The sequence below is a fragment of the Aulostomus chinensis genome, chromosome 8, assembly GCF_037954235.1.
Source record: "Aulostomus chinensis isolate RoL2024-O1b breed Wild chromosome 8, RoL_Achi_v1.0, whole genome shotgun sequence".
In the NCBI taxonomy this organism is placed as follows: Eukaryota; Metazoa; Chordata; class Actinopteri; order Syngnathiformes; family Aulostomidae; genus Aulostomus; species Aulostomus chinensis.
Window position 1 is genome coordinate 27,193,842 of NC_141327.1, and position 18,828 is coordinate 27,212,669.

Below are 18,828 nucleotides of genomic sequence, written 5' to 3' on the forward strand. Positions count from 1 at the left end.
AGCGCACACACACACACATCCTCACAGCTTTGCATATGCAGCATTCATTGCAGCATTAATATGCAGTGTGAGCTGAAGAATCTGTTCTCATTGCTAGCGCCTTAGCATGGCTAAATTTCAAATACACACAGACAGACACGCACTCGCACACACACATTCGTTCACTCATAGAAAGGATCAGGGGGCAGATGATTCGTCAGGAGTCCTGCTGAGTTAAGTAATCACACTCGGGTGTTTAATCACTAATGAGAACCTGATGATGCTCTTTAATTAACACAACACTAATTGAAGAGGGCTGGCGAATCATAGCTCTCCATCCTGTCTCCTGTTTGAATCATTAGAAAGCAGAGAATGTTGCAGGAGCTTTGGGTCACAGGCAGTTTGAGTAACCACTCCGTTTTCCCTCAAACTCGGCTACAGTACAGTTATTTTTGGTGTCAGAGTTACAGAGGAAAAACAAAGCATTTATACTCCGTGTTCATTTGACTCTGTTGTCAGTTATTAACAGGTAAACTACAAGATGTACCCAGAAAAATCCCTATAAATTGGAAACACTTATATATATTTCTCATCCTGGGATACACAGCACCACCAGCGGTCTCAATCATGATCTCGTCCTCCTTTAACGATCGGAAATATTTGTTGTAAGAAGGGATGGGACAGACCTGACAAGCCAGAGCGAAAACAACGAAACAAACTACGTCTGATCACTCCTTTAGTCTACCGTGCAGATGTGACAAAAATCAGTATTTCGGTCAAAAACACTGTCACATCTGTAATTGTAACAGTCACAATGTAACCATATGTAATGTAATATTATCCCCCGTTACACAAACTCACTATAAACATCTGTGATTCCCTTCCTTCTCCTAAAAGTTAACATCTCGGGTGAAAACAGCTGCCGAAATTCAATTTTTAAAAAATTGAGAGGTTGATTTGAAATGATGGACTGTCCAATGACATCACAAGTCACATGACACCCCAATGGTTAGAACTGTTCTTTCAAAAATAACCGCCTGATATTGGATCTACTGGCAGAAATACCACTTAAGGAATTTTATTATGTTTTCATTAGCTTATAAATCCCTGAAATTAATAACTATTCTTAGTATGAGAGTTTCATCTGCTTGGATACTTCCTGTTGATATCTCCTGATACTTCCTGTTTATCTCCTGACACTTCCTGTTGATATTTCCTGACACTTCCTGCTTCCTGTCTGCTGTAGCATGAACTGTGGTTAAAAGCTATTCAAAATATATATATCATATTAACAGGGTTTGGACAAATATCCAAGAACAGTATAGTGAGGGGCTCCTGAAGTGTGGATGGTCAACCTGCACGGAGATTTTTGATGGATTGAAAGTTGGGGCCTAGTGGATCTCCTTCCATGCTCCAACCTCGACTCTTCACAAAGTAAGCTCCTCACTTCTACAAGTCTCTGCAGTCTAGGGTTTGACGTTCTACAAGGCATTATTGAACAACAAGAAAAAACAGCTCCAGGTCAAGTGTAGAAAGTAAAACTGACGCTTCTATTTCTTGTGTTGATGGTCCTGCCAAGGACATTTCCAGCACATCTGCAGAGATTCGGGAGCTAAAAACTGGTCTGTCACACAAACTAGCTGGTTTGGATGAACTGGAAGCTCAGTGTGCTGAAACTATCAGCATAATCTGGTTGATGACAGTGGACTGACACTGATAGCATAGCAACATTTTCTCTATCTACCTCAAAACTGACTGTAATCACTGAAACAGGGAGAGAACATGGCGTAGCGTACTGAGGGCTCGCTGGTTGTAATTCAAGATGTATTTTACTTGAACTTGTACGCAATAGAAGTTGATTACAGACTGCATTGTTTTTAAGACTGGGTTAAGTTTTATTTTGCAGGACAGATGATAAACAACTGAAATGTGGTAAAAACCAGGACAATGTGGAAGTGGATGTTGAGAGCGAGGACAGTCCCCGAAAACCTAGAACATCGTGAATTCAACTTAGTTCTCAACTAGATGAAGCCAAGTGACAACCGGAGAGCGAATCCTTTGTTCAACACCGAGATTTTCATGTTCCATATACTGAGTGCAGGAAAGTACAAGCCACAGTTCATAATTGGCCCTGAATGTACAAGCGTCTGTCTGAGAAGTGAGAGTATAATTCTGTGTGAGCCGGTTGTAAACAACACAGCAGATGTTCAGAAACATCCGGAGAGGATCTGGATCGATTTGAGTGTCTTTGCTAAAGTGGGCCCAGAAGTTTGGTGAAGTTTTGCATGGCAGAGGGGGATGGAACAGGATGGAACATGGCAACACAGAGGAGGGATTAGTGTTTTGGTGTTGTGGATTACCGTACAAACCGGTGAAAGGCAACTAAGCTGAGCACCACCGTCATCAAACTGATTTAGCTCCTCGCTCCCATTTAGAAGGATTACTAGACAATGTTATTGTAATTATGATTGTTCGAGCAATGAGAGCGTAAAAGCTAGTCCTGTCTGTTGTTGTGTTCCACTGCACGGCTAATAGAGCTGCTGTGACAACACTAAAAATATAGTGTCACATTTTCAAGAGACCCGATCTTGTTTTGTTTGCAAATGCTAACCTTGTTAGCAAGTTAAATGGCTCCAGAATCTTCTTTAGCAGTAGAGAGACAGAAGTGTCTCCTATGTGCTGGTGCCTCCTCCCCAGGAAGCTGCTGCCGTCTGTTTATAGGTTCCACACAGGAAAAGGACAAAGGTTTAATCAGAGGGGGGATTTCGAAAGATAATTAAGGAGGAACGAACAGGCAAACTATTGAAGGAGGCACGGCGGAGGGATTGGGAGCAGGGAGGATAACAGAGGAGCGGAAGCTACCTTTGTTGTGTCTAAAACAAGTGGATCAACTCCTGCTTTCCAAACACCATGAATATGTATTATATCAGGTTATTCATTCGCCACCATTGTTCCTCTTTAAATTATATCTCCAGCAGAAGAACACTAACGGAAGACAAAAGAAAACTGGGCGAATAAAAATGCTACAAAAACAAAAAAAAAAGAAAAAAATGACAGAGCTGTTCTTTTTATTTCCACACAGGTTCTTTTGTGGCATTAAGAGACTCTTCAGAGAGTCTTAGCTTTTATCCATTTGAATAATACCATCTTTTGAAGAAACAGCTCTAATTAACATCTATTTGAATAATCAGATTATTCTACATTCTTAGCTAGAGAGAGAGAGCGAGAGAGAGCAGGGATACATAGCACGAGTATGTCATCAGGCGCTAACACAAGGTGATGTGAGAAATATGGAACTTTTAACATCTCAATGTAGCAAGTAAGGGATTTATTTGCATGGGATTCCAGCTATCAAACATGAGCACCAGGCTTCCTATGTGAATTATTTTTCTCATACATAGTGTGTATTCTTTGACCAGCCTTTGGATTTTATGAAAATCTATACATTTGCATAGATTTACTGCATTGCCTGCTAGCTACATGGCGCTAGGAGAGGCAGGTTAGCATTGATGGAAGTCCAGTTGTCTTGTCTTTGTGGTGCACACAAGCTTAATATATTTTAACGGTTAGCACCGAAGAATAAAATGTATCATCGAAGAAAGTGGTCGCTAACAAGTGGCTAAATGAGCAGTCACTGCTCCCGAAAAACAAAAACAAAAAAGCAGCTTCAACACTGTAACCAGGATTGAAACATTCATTAAATCTCTAAGCATTCAAACAGTTTTACTTTTGTGCACTCCAGGGATGAAAAACTGAACAGTAAAAACAAAAACAAATCATACACAACCCCAGGTTCAATGAAGCGCAATTTTTTTTTGGTGGTCCCACAAGGAAACAAAAGTTATATTAGGATGTTTGTTTCTGCTTCCACATTCAAGATGGCTCATCAGCTTCGCCCTCGCTGAGAGAGTGCAGGGGAGAATTATGCGCAATGGTGACCATAAATGACAGCAAAAGCTGTAGCGTTGTTGTTTATGTTATTTATTCATTCCGGCTCACTTCGAGTGTCTCTGCATTCTTCTGTCATTTGCTGGGGACGTCTTCCCCTCTGTTTTGTGCACAAAACAAACCATGACCCAGAATCTGCAATCCACTCTGAAGGATGGGCTTAAATTCTCTGAAGTCGACTGTAAGACTGTTTTAACAGTAACGCAGCACCATTAGACGAGTGTAGACGACGTAATGGAACTACAATCAAGAGTGCATTTACTTCGCCCTTTGATTGTCTGCGAGTTTAAAATGAAATCTCGACGGTTAAAAGAGGAAATCAGAGTAACAGGGAAATTGATTTTTGTTCTCATTAGACGTAATAAGCACACAACATGACAGCATGAATGGAGTATTTTTCTTAGAAGAAACTGGGATTCCCAAGTCAATGAACCTGACAAACACAATCAAACAATGAACATGGAACACACACACAAACACAGTCATATAGGTAGCTCTCACCTGCAGGGAACAAAGGAACAAGGGGCTAATTAGTGATGATGAGAAGTTAATTTAGTCAGACACCTCAGGTAATAGTCCTCCCCGCCTGTCTTCATCTCCCTCTTTCTCACCTCCCTCAATTGTTCCCCCACTCTTCATTCTACTGCCCAACAATTTTCATGTTTTGACAAGGTGTCAAATGTTCTGTTTTGTGTTTTTCTATCCCTCAAGTATGTCACTATCCCTTTGTCTTTCTCTCCTTGTAGCACACGCACAAACACAAACCTGTGTGTGTATTCTTCAGAGATCTGCAAGGCTGCAAAGCAGGTGAGATTGTCAAGTTGACTAAGTGGGAAATTACATTATCTTCAGCTTTGACATTGCTGAATTGTATTTGTGTGTGAGTGTGAGTGTGTGTGTTGGGGAGAGAGAGCAGGTGAGATGGATTCTGAGCTAAATGTTTGCTAGCAGGTGAGCCTGTTGTTGACAGATGGTGTTTGTGAGAGAAGCTCACTCCCTGCAGTGTCACCCCAGGAAAACACTCATGCTAACGCACACGGGCCTACTGTACACACATGCACTCCAGCACACATACTCCGCTTGACCATGGAGCAGAAACACACTGGCACAAGACTTCCGAGTGGATTGAAACCTCTTCAGTTGAGACGACAAAGAAAGGAAGTGATGCAAATAGAGGAGAGGAAAAAGATAGATTATCACCATTGTTAACGTTGGGAAAGACGAGCAGCTATAATTTTATCCATTAAGTCTTTATAGCACGGCGGTGAAACATTTCAGACTTTATTCTTGCTGCCTTGTAAATGTGCATTACAGGGCGGTCTCAGATCAAGTAAATCAACTAGGTTTATTTTTTTGTGGTGGTCACGCAATCTCCCTGTTCAACATCTGCATGGGGGGTGGGGGTGCGGGTGGGGGTGGGGGGCAGGTTGTTGTAGTAGCAGCAAACTCCAGCCTGGAGACAAGCGTTGGTCTCTTTTACGGCGCTAACAAGAACCTAACTGGCAAATGTTGTCCTCACCTTAACAAGAGTTGATGTGCCTAAACCCAGCTGGACCTTAACGCTATTGACACTTAATTTTCCCGTATAGATCATTTTTTAACGTCATTTCAAGAGGCTGCTCTCAGTCAATAATGATCAAATATATATATATATATATATATATATATTTTTTTTTTTTTTAACAAAACATAAATCACTGTGTGTCCACCATGTAATCGAATTTCTTTTGCCATGGTTTCCTAGGGGGTGGAAGGTCATTTTAAATGATGTCGCTGTGATGTGTAAGTGGGGGGGCAGCATGGCTCAGAGGTAGTGGTCGTCTAGCACCCCAAGGGTCGCTGGTTCAAACCTCACCTCCCCCAGTGACCATGTCCAAGTGTCCTTGAGCAAGATACTGAAACCCTAATTGCTTCTGATGGCCCTGTGATGGACTGGCGACCCGTCCAGGGTGAACCCCGCCTCTCACCCAATGTCAGCTGGGATAGGCTCCACCCCCCCACCCCCCACCCTTAACGGATATGCGGTATAGAAAATGGATGGATGGGTGATGTGTATGTATAGTAAACACCACCACCAACACTAGTAGGTGAACTCAGCCAAAACTGGTGAACAAAAAAATGCCAATTTTCACTAAGTTAAACTGCCCTCCCCCCCCATGTAATAGCCCCTCCCTTGTGTGTGATGTCTTCAGGGCGTTAAAGTTGTCCGTACAAGCAATAGTGAGATGAAATCTGACATTTGTGGAATTAAACTTGCCAGATAAGTTTCAGTCCTGCCAGTCACACGCGCTTGTCTGCTCATTATTTAAACTCCTGTCATGAGCCGCGTGAGGTGAACTCCTCCTGCAGGTTGCTCAGGTCAGTAAGGCCTCTTCAGCGTTGGTCCGGTGGCACCTGGAGAAAAAGAAAAGAAAAAGTAGTGTACTGAGACTGTCTTCAAAGGTGATAACTTCAAACTTATAAACCCTTAATTGAGTATCCATTATAAATGAAAGAGATAGTAACGGGAACCCCTGAAGCTAAAATCCTCACACTCGTCACCAATTTCCCCCCCAACTGGCCATCCGCACAAGGACAGCAGCCATTTTGTGCCTCAGATTAGTAGTCTGTTGGCACCTCTTCCCATCAGCAGGGCCGCTGGAGCGTGGCAACTGTGGAGGAGTCACTATTAGAGCTAATGGCAGACTAAACAGCCTTTAAGTCGGGCCAGTTGTGTGTAATGAGACTTTAAGTGTGATGACAAGAGCAGTGAAAGGAAGGAAGAACACTGCTACACTGGCGGGCAGACAAGAAGTTCCTCGCTCTTTACGTGCAGCAGGTGATGAATAATCAGTCCGGTACAAACAGGTGAAGTTACTAAACGGCACAAGAAACTAAACAGCCTGGTCTGCGAGTGGAGTCCGATTTCAGAGCTTGAGGAAGTAGATGGAGAAGCAGAAAGTCAAAGTGTTAGAAAGAGAGTAGAGGTGCAGCGCGAGGAGGGGGAGCAACTGAGAGCTCCTGTAATTAGTCAGTTAATTACATCTGGATGGTGATCTGCTCGGGGGGATGGATGTTGTTTGAGCTGTGTGCGCGTGCGTGCGTGTGTGTGTGTGTGTGTGTGTGTGTGGATCCTTGGCGGCTGTGTACACTCCAGAAAGCGTTTACTGAAATGGGAGCTAATTCTCGCTGTCTGAGGCCATTACGGTATTAATTTAATTTGGGTTAGCTGTCGCTAGCTCATTAACACATCTAATTAATTCATTGACATCAGAATTAAGTTGTTTCACTGAAACTGACACCTCTCTCTCTCTCTCCCTCTCTCTCGTATAAGAGAGAGTGGGAGTGGAGGGAGCGACAGATTGAATGAGAAGCAGGAGAGGAGATGAGAGGGATGATGGATGGAATCATATCTTCAAGGAAAATGCTATTAATAAATTTGTGAGATTGTGATTAGTGTCAATCTGTTTGAAATAATAATCTGTCTTTGGAAGTAAGGAAGAGGAATGAAAGCCAATATAAGGTGGAGATAACTTTTAAAAGGAAAGAGAAATGACATAGAGGCTGATCCCTCGTTCTTTTTTTTTTTTTTTTTTTTTTACTGCAGACCCTTGAACAAATATGAAGAAAGCATAACATTCCTGTAGTGAGTAACTATAAATCAGCAGGTGACAAAAGATTGCAAAAAGAAACCAGTGAAGATAAAGACTGACTGGTTTTAGGAGCACTTGGGCAAGTAGGATGGAGTGCATGCACCGGCAGCACCACCACACGTTCCTTCTGATTTCTGCTTCTTCTAGGGGCTAATTTGGCTCATTTAAGCCTTTTTCTCAGACACCGACTAAATGTGAAAAGGTGCATTGGGCCTCTTGTTTCCTGGGTGATGAGTTTAATCAATCCATCCGAGATGAAGTGATCACTTTTGACTCCAAATCACATCATATCTCCAATGTGATCTTCATGTATATCTTGGTATCATTGGAGTGTTTGATCCTAATTTGTTTTCCTACTCGGCAAAATGCAACAAGTTTGTTCTCAATAGTTTCCTTGTAACGTGACATCGAGACTGCAAACTAGTACTGGCGCGTGGAACTTAACTGCAAATATAGGACACAACTCCTCTTATTACATTTACATATGAATAGTGTTTAATAGTCTTTTTTCATACACTGCAAAAAGGTATTACTTTGTAAAAGCCTCCATATTTTTCTAACGTAGGGGCTCAGTACCACGTATCAGCACTAGACTGGAAATATGCCTCTTTTTATTGCATTTTATTGTCTTTTATATTTGATGTCAATATTTTAGTGCAAAACTCTGTCTGTTTTATATTGCTGCATGATGCATTTTTCATATCGAGTAATAGTAGATATTATTCACGTATAGCTGCAGATGCGTTACTGTATCTCTGGATTTGTGTTGTCGGTAAGCCAGGGCTTTGTGAAAAGGAATCACATGACTTGTCCATAAACATCCTGATGTCAGAACACGACCAGCCAGGTAATTAGTTTGCTGAGGGGTTTGCTTCCGTGCAACCTGGCGTAGGTGTGTAGTTAGAGGTGGGACACCTTTGCAAGTGGCACGCAGTGTGAGCCTGGCTAGAGGTAGGGATTATTTGGATGTAACACACAGTGGGTTTCTTGTTAGAGGGGGGCGTCGTCACAGTCTGTCTCTGTGGTAAATTTGATTAAGGCTGGCGGGAGGAGGTGGTCCAACCGTGAACAGGTGCCCCTCACAGCTGAATCGGGTTCAACCCTTGGTCTCTCGCTCCGTCTCTCTCTTTCTCTCTCTCTCTCTCGCTCTCCATCTCTGATATTGTACTTCCTTCTCTTTGTTCTCCTTCTGTCTATCGGTGTAATCTCTCTCTATTTTCACTGCTGTCTATCCTTGCCACCGCTGCCCCTCTGCTCCATCCGTCTCTGTTTGTCTTGTAATCACCCACGGGAATGGAGGCCTTGAAGCTTTAGGGACCTGCACCTTGAATGGCTTCTCCATCATCTGCTCGTCTCCTCTGCGGCGTGACTTTCACCGACCTTCCAAGCCTTCTTGCCCTCCTGCTCACTTGATCCCTGCTTCCTTTTGTTTCCACCCACCTGTTTTGTTCAGTCCTGCCAAACTCGGACGAGTCAAACAGTAAAACACTGATACAGTATTTACTTAAATTTGGTGTAAAATGTTTCTGCTGTCTGTCTGGAAAATGAATTTGTACTCATGAGAATAGATACTGAGATATTTTCTGTCGACACCAACAATGAGGTCAATTTGTGTATGTATATTTTTTTTAGTTTAAAAAAATCAAAATGATGCAAGAACTCCCTGACTGAGTTTTATCATCCTTGGTGGCGCTGTGGGCCAAGGAAACCCTGTTGGCTAACAGTTGGCATATCAACCCTGATTGATTTGCAGGCAAAAGATTGTCACTTTATCGACATATTACGGTAATAAACTGACTGCATGCATCATGACAGCACTGGAACAACATCACCATTGCCTCCGTGTACGTTTATTGGCGCCTACAGGTGGGTTGTGGTTCGTCTGTTCCTCAAGAAGAGCTTCATCTGGAGGTGAAGGCGTAGCACTGACAACCTCGCAAGTGGAAATTTGCTGAAAGCTCCAAGTTCACAAGTTGTCTACTTGTCCTCCCATGTCTCAACGCAAGCATTTGGTTTGTTTCATCTGCTAGTCATCTTTTTTTTTTTAAATTACTACATTGTTTGGCTGCAGCATACACAGTTACCATGGTTACACTTCTCCAACTGCCGAAGAGAGCACTCAGGAAGTGACATGAAGGCTCGCTTAGAGCGCAGTTCCAGAGAGAGAGAGAGAGAGAGATCGCTAATGAGAACCGAAACTAAAATTAATTTGTAGTTGGAACTATTTATTTGAAATGTTTGAGGATGTCTACTTAACGCCGTATGAGACAGCAATTCCCAGAGGGGAAAGGGAAAGGGGAAGAGCAGGAGAGAGTGATGGACAGAGAGAGAGAGAGACCTCACCTCTTTTGAGGAGCTGCATCACCAGCTGCAGCAATTAACCCCTTGTTCCTCCAGGGAACCATTAGAAGGGAGAGTAGCCTTTAAAATTGCATATGGCTGCAATTAGGCCAGAGAAAGTGATGAAATGATTTGGCCGGGATTTCGCTCTATAGATTTTTTTTTTTTTTTTTTTTTTTTTTACTAAATGGACCTTTTTATGGCACCATAAATTGGAATTAAAGGAGTGAAGTGCTTCAGCTTCTCCTTTTCTTTATGCTTTCATTTTCATTCCCCTCTCAAAATTTTCTCTCTTCTATTCCACACCCCCCACTGTTATTTGCCCCCCCCCCCATCTAATTTCTCACTCTCCTGGTCGTTTCTCCTCATACCTCCCCTAAACTCCCTCCATTCTTCTCATCTTGTGCCCCCACTTCTTTCCTCTTCATTCATCTCCTTTCTCCTCCACTTTCACTTTCCTTTTCTTTTCTTTCCTGTTCTTCTAACCTACACCTCTTATTTCTCAGTGTCATTTTTTTCATTTCTTTTTAATTCTCCTTCTACTTCCCTTCCTTCTATTCCTGGAATCTATTGCCCCCACTTGTCTCCTCTTCACTCATCTCCTCATCTCTTCTGTGCTTTAATTTCACTCCATTTCTACTTAAAACTTCCCCTGTCCTTCTCTCCTCTCCTCTTCTCTCCTCTCCTCTCTTGTTGTAGCAGAGGGAGATGGCTTAGGCATCTGTGTCATCAGTGCAGATTAATGTTCTAATAATATTCACAGATGTCATTTGAAAGTTCTCCGTTTGTTTATTTTTTTTCGCTCTCCGCCCTCCGTCGTTTTCGCCTGCTTTCCTCTCCCCGTCAGTGAATCGCAGGACTAATCACGAGCTCATCACAGACTTCAAAGCAGCCACTTAAGAGCGCCTGTCTCATTCGAGTGTCACACTCACACATCCACGCCTCTCCGGCACCACTGTTTCTGAATTATTCTTAATCGGGATAATTACACATGAGAGGAACTAAATGAGCGAAGGGTTCAGTAAAAAGGGGGCAAGGCAGAGAGGGCTGATAGTGATAAAGGGAAACGGGGAAGCAAGGCGGCACTCCCGACACGTTTATTCATTTGCGTATTATTTTGCTGCTGTAGTTGTTTGTTTACTCATTAAGGATAATCCAATTAAAGCACTTAAGAGCAGCTTAGGAAGACACACAAACACATTTCCAAGCTCGTCTGATCTTGGAGAGAGGACAGGTTGCAGTGGGGTCTGTAAAGCCTGCAGTTTCCACCCCTCCTCGCCACTACAAACATGGCTCAGGGAATCTGTGCCAGGGGGCTTGGGGTGCTGAAACCACAACATGCCTCCATGGCGGCGTGGTGTTGGCTCCAGAGCTGGTCAGTCGCCTGCCTGCCTGCATCCCCCTGCAGCGCCTTCCTGTCGAGTGTTGGCTGACTGATCCCCCAGTGCACATATGCCCACTTACACTGTGTTCCTCTCTAATTAGCTGCTCTTGTCTACACAGGCGCACAGGCTTTGTTAAAACATCGCTATGCCTTTCCTGGCATGTTCCCGTCATGTAAAAATGAATCCTCCTCACATGGTGCGGCGGGGGCATTAATCCCGGCCTCGCAGACTAATAAAAGAAAGATGCTCATGGCTCTTTTCACACCAAACAAGCAATAATAATCTGGAGGGCAGAGTGCAGGTTACCTTGGCAACCTGAACGTGGGGAAGTGCATCTTACCTCATCTCTGTTAGTTTTCAATGAGTCATTTATTGAATCTACACGATCCCTCGTCGGCTGATAGCAGCACTGCTCTCCCCCTCAGTCAGATTTCATTACTCTTCTACCAAATCTCCTCTTATCTTTCTTTCTTTACTAATTCTCTTCCTGTGGTGGAGAGAGAGAGAGAGAGAGAGAGAGGGAAAGAGAGAGAGCGGGAGAGAGAGAGGGAGGGAGGGAGGTGGGGGGTGAGAGTGACTCTACTTTAGAGTTTGATCATTAATTATTAGTCTGTAGTTCCTCTGAGGAGAGAAGCTGATGACAGCTAATTAAAGATGAAGTGATGTATATGCTCTCTCTCCTCCACTGCCCCCCCCGTCTCCCTCCCCCCCCCCCCCCCCCCCGCGCTACCCACCTGCCAAATCATATGCTGTAGACGGTAAATATCCAGAATAAATGTGGGGAGGCGGCGCCCATTTTGTTTACCCCATGCTTCACGGATCCGTCCCCGGTTTGGTGGGCATCTGAAATAATTTCGCTTGATGTCAAACTACAACAAAACTGTCGCTGCTATGATGTGCAAAGTTTGATATTCGACAGGATGATGTATTCTTTTTTCCCTCTTTTTGTCAACAATTCCAATAAAAAGGCCGGACCCAACAATTTTACTGCGGTTTTCCAGCTTCAGCGGCACCAGCTCAGTGGCTCCAAAGATGTAAATCTTTAATAACCACGAATATGTGTTTTTAAGGAAACACCAGACTTTGCAAAATGAGACCATTGTTCTTTTTTTTTTTTTTTTCCCAAGTAATTTTCCCCGTTCCCAAAAGCAAGGTATAATTGTAACTATGACAACGCAAGTAATGTGACCATAAGGAAGTAAAAAGTCAAACCAGAGCCGCAGTGTTTTCCTAACCCTCGCTTAGGGATTTATGTGCCCAGACCTCAACCGTAGCCATCACCATGAAGCCCGTCTTTCATTGAATACTCATCGCTTTTATTCTGAAAAGCAACATTCGAGGAAAGCACACGTTTTAGTCATCAGTTAGAACCTTTGGTTCTGCTGAATTTGTCTGTTTGGCATTGTAGTGAACCAGAAATGTTCTATTTAAGTTTTTTTTTTTTCTTTTCTTTTCTTTTCTTTAGGTCAAACAAAAGCGTTTGTGGCTTCAGACGAGCTTTGCTATTTTTTAGCTGTCAGCTTCAAGCTCAGCGTACGTGGCTGGCTCATTCGGCATTTTGAAGTAATGTAAAGGAAAAAAACAAAACAAAACACGACATCCATTTGTCCACCCAGCAGATTTATTGCTCTCACTTTAGGACTGGACCAGTGCCTACAAACATGTCAATATGCATAAATATTTCACTTGCATGCAGCTGATGGGCAGAAACATTACACAACACAGCAGAAAATATTCTTCTTTTTCAAGAACGTGAAGATGTCAAAAAGTATATATCAGTGTCAGAGAGTGTTGGTTCTGGAAAGCGGGGCTCTCTTAACTAAATGTGTAACGTCTGGTGTGGTGCCTCAGCAGCGGACAGAAGGTACAGGAGGATAGATCATCATGTCACCGCGGCTTCTCCTCCCTCTGACCTCACAGCCATGATGATGTCTTTATGACTCGTCCCTCGGCAGGAGGAGGACAGAAGGAGGAGGAGCTAAGGGGGGAGAGAGAGAGAGAGAGAGAGAGAGGGAGAGGGAGAGGAGGGGTTCCTTTTAAGGTTTAACTGATGTGATAAAATTAAAGCTGTGATATTAACAATAAACAATGTGTTTGTGTATTTCACACGGACGTCTCAAGTTTGACTGTTTGTCCAGAATAAACTGAAGATATTAAAGGAAGATACTGTACACAGAATCTTCTCAAGCCAGTGCCGTTGACTAGATGGAGTCTTTATTGAGTCTAGCTGCTCACCAAATAAACTCACGCAGGAGTCGACAGTGGGATCCTTTCCCCAAAAAATGACGTCCCAGAGACCCAAGTTTTTGGTGTGATTTTACAGCGAGACACCTGAATTAAAAAAAATTTTAAAAGTAAAAGGTCACGGCTGAGAGGCTGGATCAGGAAGTTCCCGGTGTTTCCAAAACTCTTGACTATTTATGAGCTGTCAGTTTAGCAGATAGAGACACAAGAGTTCCCATGATGAGGGTGAGGTCTTCACTGCAGCTGGAGCTCAGCTCGATCCAGATATTCTACCTGCCAGTTGCCTGGACCATTCCATTCCTGAGGTGTGTGTGTGTGTGTGTGTGTGTGTGTGTGTGTGTGTGTGTGTGTGGCGTCTCTCAGTAGCTGACTCGCCAGCACCTGTTTGCTTCTGATCTGGGCCTCAGGACAATACGAAAACGATCATGTGGCACTGCATATTGGCTTATCTTTCCTACGTTTTTAAAAGAGTGTAATTTCCACGTCCCTCTTTGAACATAGAAACTTGGTGAATGTGATATCGGTGAAGGAGCGACGTTGTCGCTCTGTTTTTATCCAGTTTTCAACTGTTTCTGAGATCGTAGCATGGCAGCGGAATGGAAGGTGGGGAAACTTTTCAGTGACGCACACCCGCACAGTCGCTGGCCTTTGCCAAGTGTTAGAGAGGATTCTTTCCTACCTACCAAGGAGGGATTTAATTTAGTTAATGTATTCAAATTCATTAACACCAAAGACCAATGAAGAGACGGTTTATTGTAATCGTAAAAAATATTTTCCTCAAATGTTTTAATGAGTTCTGTCCCCCTCAAACCTGCCAGTCCCGTCCCGTCGATCCTTCCTCTTGAATTTGTGGTAACACCAGTGGAGGAAATCATTTGTGCCTTCAGGCGAGTCATTACAGAAGCAGAGTGTGAGATTGCAGTGACAAAACTCTGTCTGTGGCTTCATGACCTGCCAGAGCCCAACACGCTGGCCCACACTCATTACTTCATACCTCCTTCCACTCCCCCTTTCCTCTCCTCCTTTCCTCTCCCCGTTTCCTTCCCAGTAATTCTTCCTCCTTTCTCATCTTTCCAGCTTTATTTTTGTTTTTTTTTCCCCCTTCATCTCCCTTTTTATCCTTGCAAAAACATCGCATTGTATTTTTTTTTATTCTTACCAAAAATGGACATTATTAATTATTATGATTATGACATTTCATTTTGGCGTTGTTACAAATCAGACGATGTCTCGCTCCTGAATTTAGTCCAGAGGGCCACTTTTTTTTTTTTTTTTTTTTTACAAATCTCAAGAGTTTACCATCTATATTGATGTAGTGGCCCAAAATATGCTGGGGGAAAAAAAAAGCCTTAATAAACTTCCAGAGTAACAATAAAAAGAAACCTCACAATAGCGCAGGAGTACAGTCTGCATTTGTGGCGTGAACAGACGGGACTAAACCCTCAGCTAATATGAATATTAAAATTACTGACCATGTCTGGGATGATAAAAGGTTTTTTTTCTGACAACTTTATGGTTATTTCACATCAACACAATAAGGAATGAAAACAAAATAACACAACAACCCTTGTCCACGTGTGTTTTCTTGCTGTTTTTGCCCTCACTGGCCAGAAGGTGTCAGCTCTGTGTTGGGTAGCGGTTTGCAGCTACACACACAGTACACGAGTACACACACACACACACAAACACACACACAAAGCTGTGCGCTACGGCCCACTGATGTCCAGCTGCTCCTGTCAACACTCGGCTACAGCGTGTAATTCACCCTCACACACAACGGCAGCTGAGACCCTTAGGGGAGCCCCGCCCTAACACACACACACACACACACACACACACGGAGGGAAATATGAAAGTGAGTAACTGTAAAATAACAAGAAGTGGACAGGGAGAGAGGAAGTGTAGGAGAGCTGGATGTGGAGAGGGAGAGTTGTGGGTGACAGACGTCCAGAGAGCCAGACAGACAAAGAGCGGGGGTGGGCGGTGGGGGGGTGGGGGCACTGTGTTTAAGTGGCCTAATCAAGGGACCTCCCCTTCAAAGGGAGTGCTGGTGTATGTGTTTGTGCAGGGGTGGGAGGAGGCTGGGTGGCTCGCACATGGACAGACTGAGTCCAAGTTCCCCTGCAATTATCAACTTACCCCCCCGCCCTCCCCCCCTCCCTCATCCCCTGAGAGACCCAAGCTGCTGCACCCATCAACAACTCATTCAGGCCTTAACAAAGCGGCACCACGCCTACCCACACACACCTACCCACACACACACACACACACACACACACACACACACACACACACACACACACACACACACACACGCGCGCGCCCGCACATTTTACAACTGCACAGACGGGTCGATGCTGAATTCACGTTTATGAGACTACTTTGAAAACAATTTTATATCTAAAAAAAACAACAACAAACATTTTGATTACTATTAATATTTTTTTGTTTTAAACAAAATTAATATGGAAACTAGTGTTTGTGCTTCTCAGTAAGATTTTTGCTTGTGTGTAGTGTGTTAGCTTTTATATGTAATATGTTTGTGGTTTTGGCTGAATGATTTAATTAAATATAGTTACAAAATAAATAGGATGGTTTAATTCTTTTAAAAGCTTGATTCTTGCATCGTTGGCTTAAGATATGCTTCACCAGGAAAGTTGGTGTGTATTTAAGCCAAATACATGATAAAAGAAGAACAGAACAAAGTGTATATAATCTTTAAATTAACAAAGAGATTTTTATGTGCCAACAGATTCTTCAATCGTGACTCCAACATATAAAATATGTCTGGAAGTTTCCGAATCATAGGTTTTTTTTTTTAAATGAAATTTAATCAAATTAAGGATATTGTGATTGTAGTTTTTTATGTATATTCAAATTCAAATTTTTTTTTTTCTGTGAAATAAAATCTTGTCTTCCACTTGAGTGTGACTTTCCCTCCTGCCTTCCACTGCTCAAAGGTCACATCAGAACAGGCTGTTTTAATAGACTTTTACCACCTCTAACATGTGCTAACTCATGCAGGATCTTCTCCCCCTTTAGAGTGAGAATCTGGTGCTGAGGCGTGTGTGTGTGTGTGTGTGTGTGTGTGTGTGTGTGTGTGATATACATGGCTGGCGTGTGCCACACAGCGCGCTTAACATGTCCCGAGGCCATCATCTCACCTATGGCATTGTTAATGTGGAGCGCTCTGTGTGTGTGTGTGTGTGTGTGTGTGCGCGCGCACGTGTGTGTGTGAACAATATATGTATTTATGCCTGCATCCGTGTGTGTGTGTGTTTGTTCTCTAAGCTCTCAGTAATAAGGTTGGCCATGGTGCATCAGCGATAAGGCATTAGGCTGTTGACCTTTGACCTTTATCCCTGTTTAATACAGAAAACCGTTCACTAACACCCAGGAGAGGCCATGTTTAAGAGGCGCAAACTGCTTAATGAAATTGGCAAGAGTGTGTGTGTGTGTGTGTGTGTGTGTGTGGCTACACAATGGTAACTGAGCCAGCATTACAGAGCAGCTGTGTTTAAAGTGTTGTCTTGTGTTTTGAATTTGCTTTGATAATCGAGGTGCATGAGGATGATTGAATCCACTTTTTTTGGAATAATTGAGGAAAAGAAAGAGCAACGACCCCCAAGCCACAAATATTGTTGTCACGTTCTTGTTGCCAACTCACAGCAATCGTGCGACTTGACACAATGCAGTCGAGTGTTTTTCTCCCCAGTTGCTTTAAATATGTGCCTTTTTCATAAAGTGTAATATTTCATCAATTCATGTTTCCATGTATCAGAAAATGACGTTTCCTTTCCTTACCCTTGAACATCAGCACTGGTGTGTTGGTGTATGATTTCCCCTGGACCAACACTTTCGCGTGTTCTTTTAAAATCCAGTATTAGTTGGACTAAAACGATAGGTTGACATTTTCTAACGTCATGTAAATATTCTGCAGATAAAGTAAATTAGTAATATTCAGGTTGGGAGATAAGCAGCAGAACATGATTCCTGAAATGTGGCAAACGTTGCTGGTTATCTCGCACCAGCCTGAAGGCAGAACAGCCTTAATGACGTCTGGTCTTCTGGTCACTTTTATGAAAGCGGTGGAGTTGGTGCAGCACACACACTTGGACTTTAGAGCCAAACTTACTTGGGGCATCCGTGTGTTTAAGCCTCGGAGCTTCTACGTGTCTCCACGGATGAAAAGTAACAGGCAAACCAGTCACACTAAGATCTAAATGTCTGGTTTTTGAATAGTTGGTAACTGGACTTTGACTATGTTGCACTTTTCTAACTTTACAATTAGCCGTATTTAATTTGTGTGTGTGTGTTCAAGAGTTATTATTGTCAGGTTGTTCAGTGGGTTTTGTCTGGGACACTGAAGACATTCTTCCTCTTCTCCTCCACTCCATTAGGTTGTAAGTGGAGGCGGAAGTGTATTAGGTGTGTGTGTGTGTGTGTGTGGGCATATATGTGTGTGTGTGTGTGTGTGGTGCGTGTGTGTGTGTGGTGCGTGGGGTGTCACTTGGGCTGTATTGGGGTCAGGTTGGGAAATATAGAAGCTTCCAGGCACTCAGCACGTAATTGAAAATCTATTTCGCTCAAAGTGAGGAGAGGGAATGAAAGAGTGCAGAACAAATGAAAGAGGGAAGAAAGATGGGAGGACGAGGAGGAGGGGGAACAAGAGACCAAAAGATAATGGTGAGGTGGGAGGAGGAGGAAGGAGGAAGGTCGGAGAGAGAATGAAGGAAGGGAATGAGGATATTATTTTAAAAGGTGAATGTGAGACAGTGGGGAAGACGGCGAGGGAAGGACGAAAGCTGTGGTGGAGGGTGAACCGACGTCCCTTGTGTCCTAAGTGGATACAAAGCAGAGAAGACAGCTGAGAACATTCATTTGTGTGTCCTGGAAAAGAGCTGCTCCTCATACTAACCAGCCCCAACTCTGCTCCCCCTCTGGGTTCCTCTCTTCCAAATCCTAAAGCCGCACATATCGATGCATTACTGGCTCTTCTGATACACAAATAATAACAAATAAGTGTAACCATAGTTCAGTGTATCCTTAAGCATGTGAGTTATTGTAAATTTGTGAAATCCATCCATTTTATACCTCATCCTGTTCAGGGTTATGGGGGGTGGAGCCTATCCCAGCAGCCTTCAGGCGAGAGGCGGGGTTCACCCTGGACGGGTCACCAGTCCATGGCAACAACATGCAACAACATATAGACAGACAACCATTGGCTCTCCCAGCCACACCTACGGTCAGTTTAGAGTCTGGATTAACCTGGTCCCCTCTTGATGTCTTTGGACTGTGGA

General features: G+C 43.3%; 1 long non-coding RNA gene across 1 annotated transcript in view; it reads left to right on the forward strand.

Moving 5' to 3' along the window:
* Positions 1-1,226: 1,226 nt before the first annotated feature.
* Positions 1,227-18,828, forward strand: part of LOC147257866 (uncharacterized) — a 63,104-nt gene continuing 45,502 nt past the window's right edge. The window contains exons 1-2 of the long non-coding RNA XR_015117495.1: positions 1,227-1,413; positions 4,674-4,734. This is a non-coding gene — a long non-coding RNA (uncharacterized LOC147257866). The remainder of the gene's footprint in view (positions 1,414-4,673; positions 4,735-18,828) is intronic.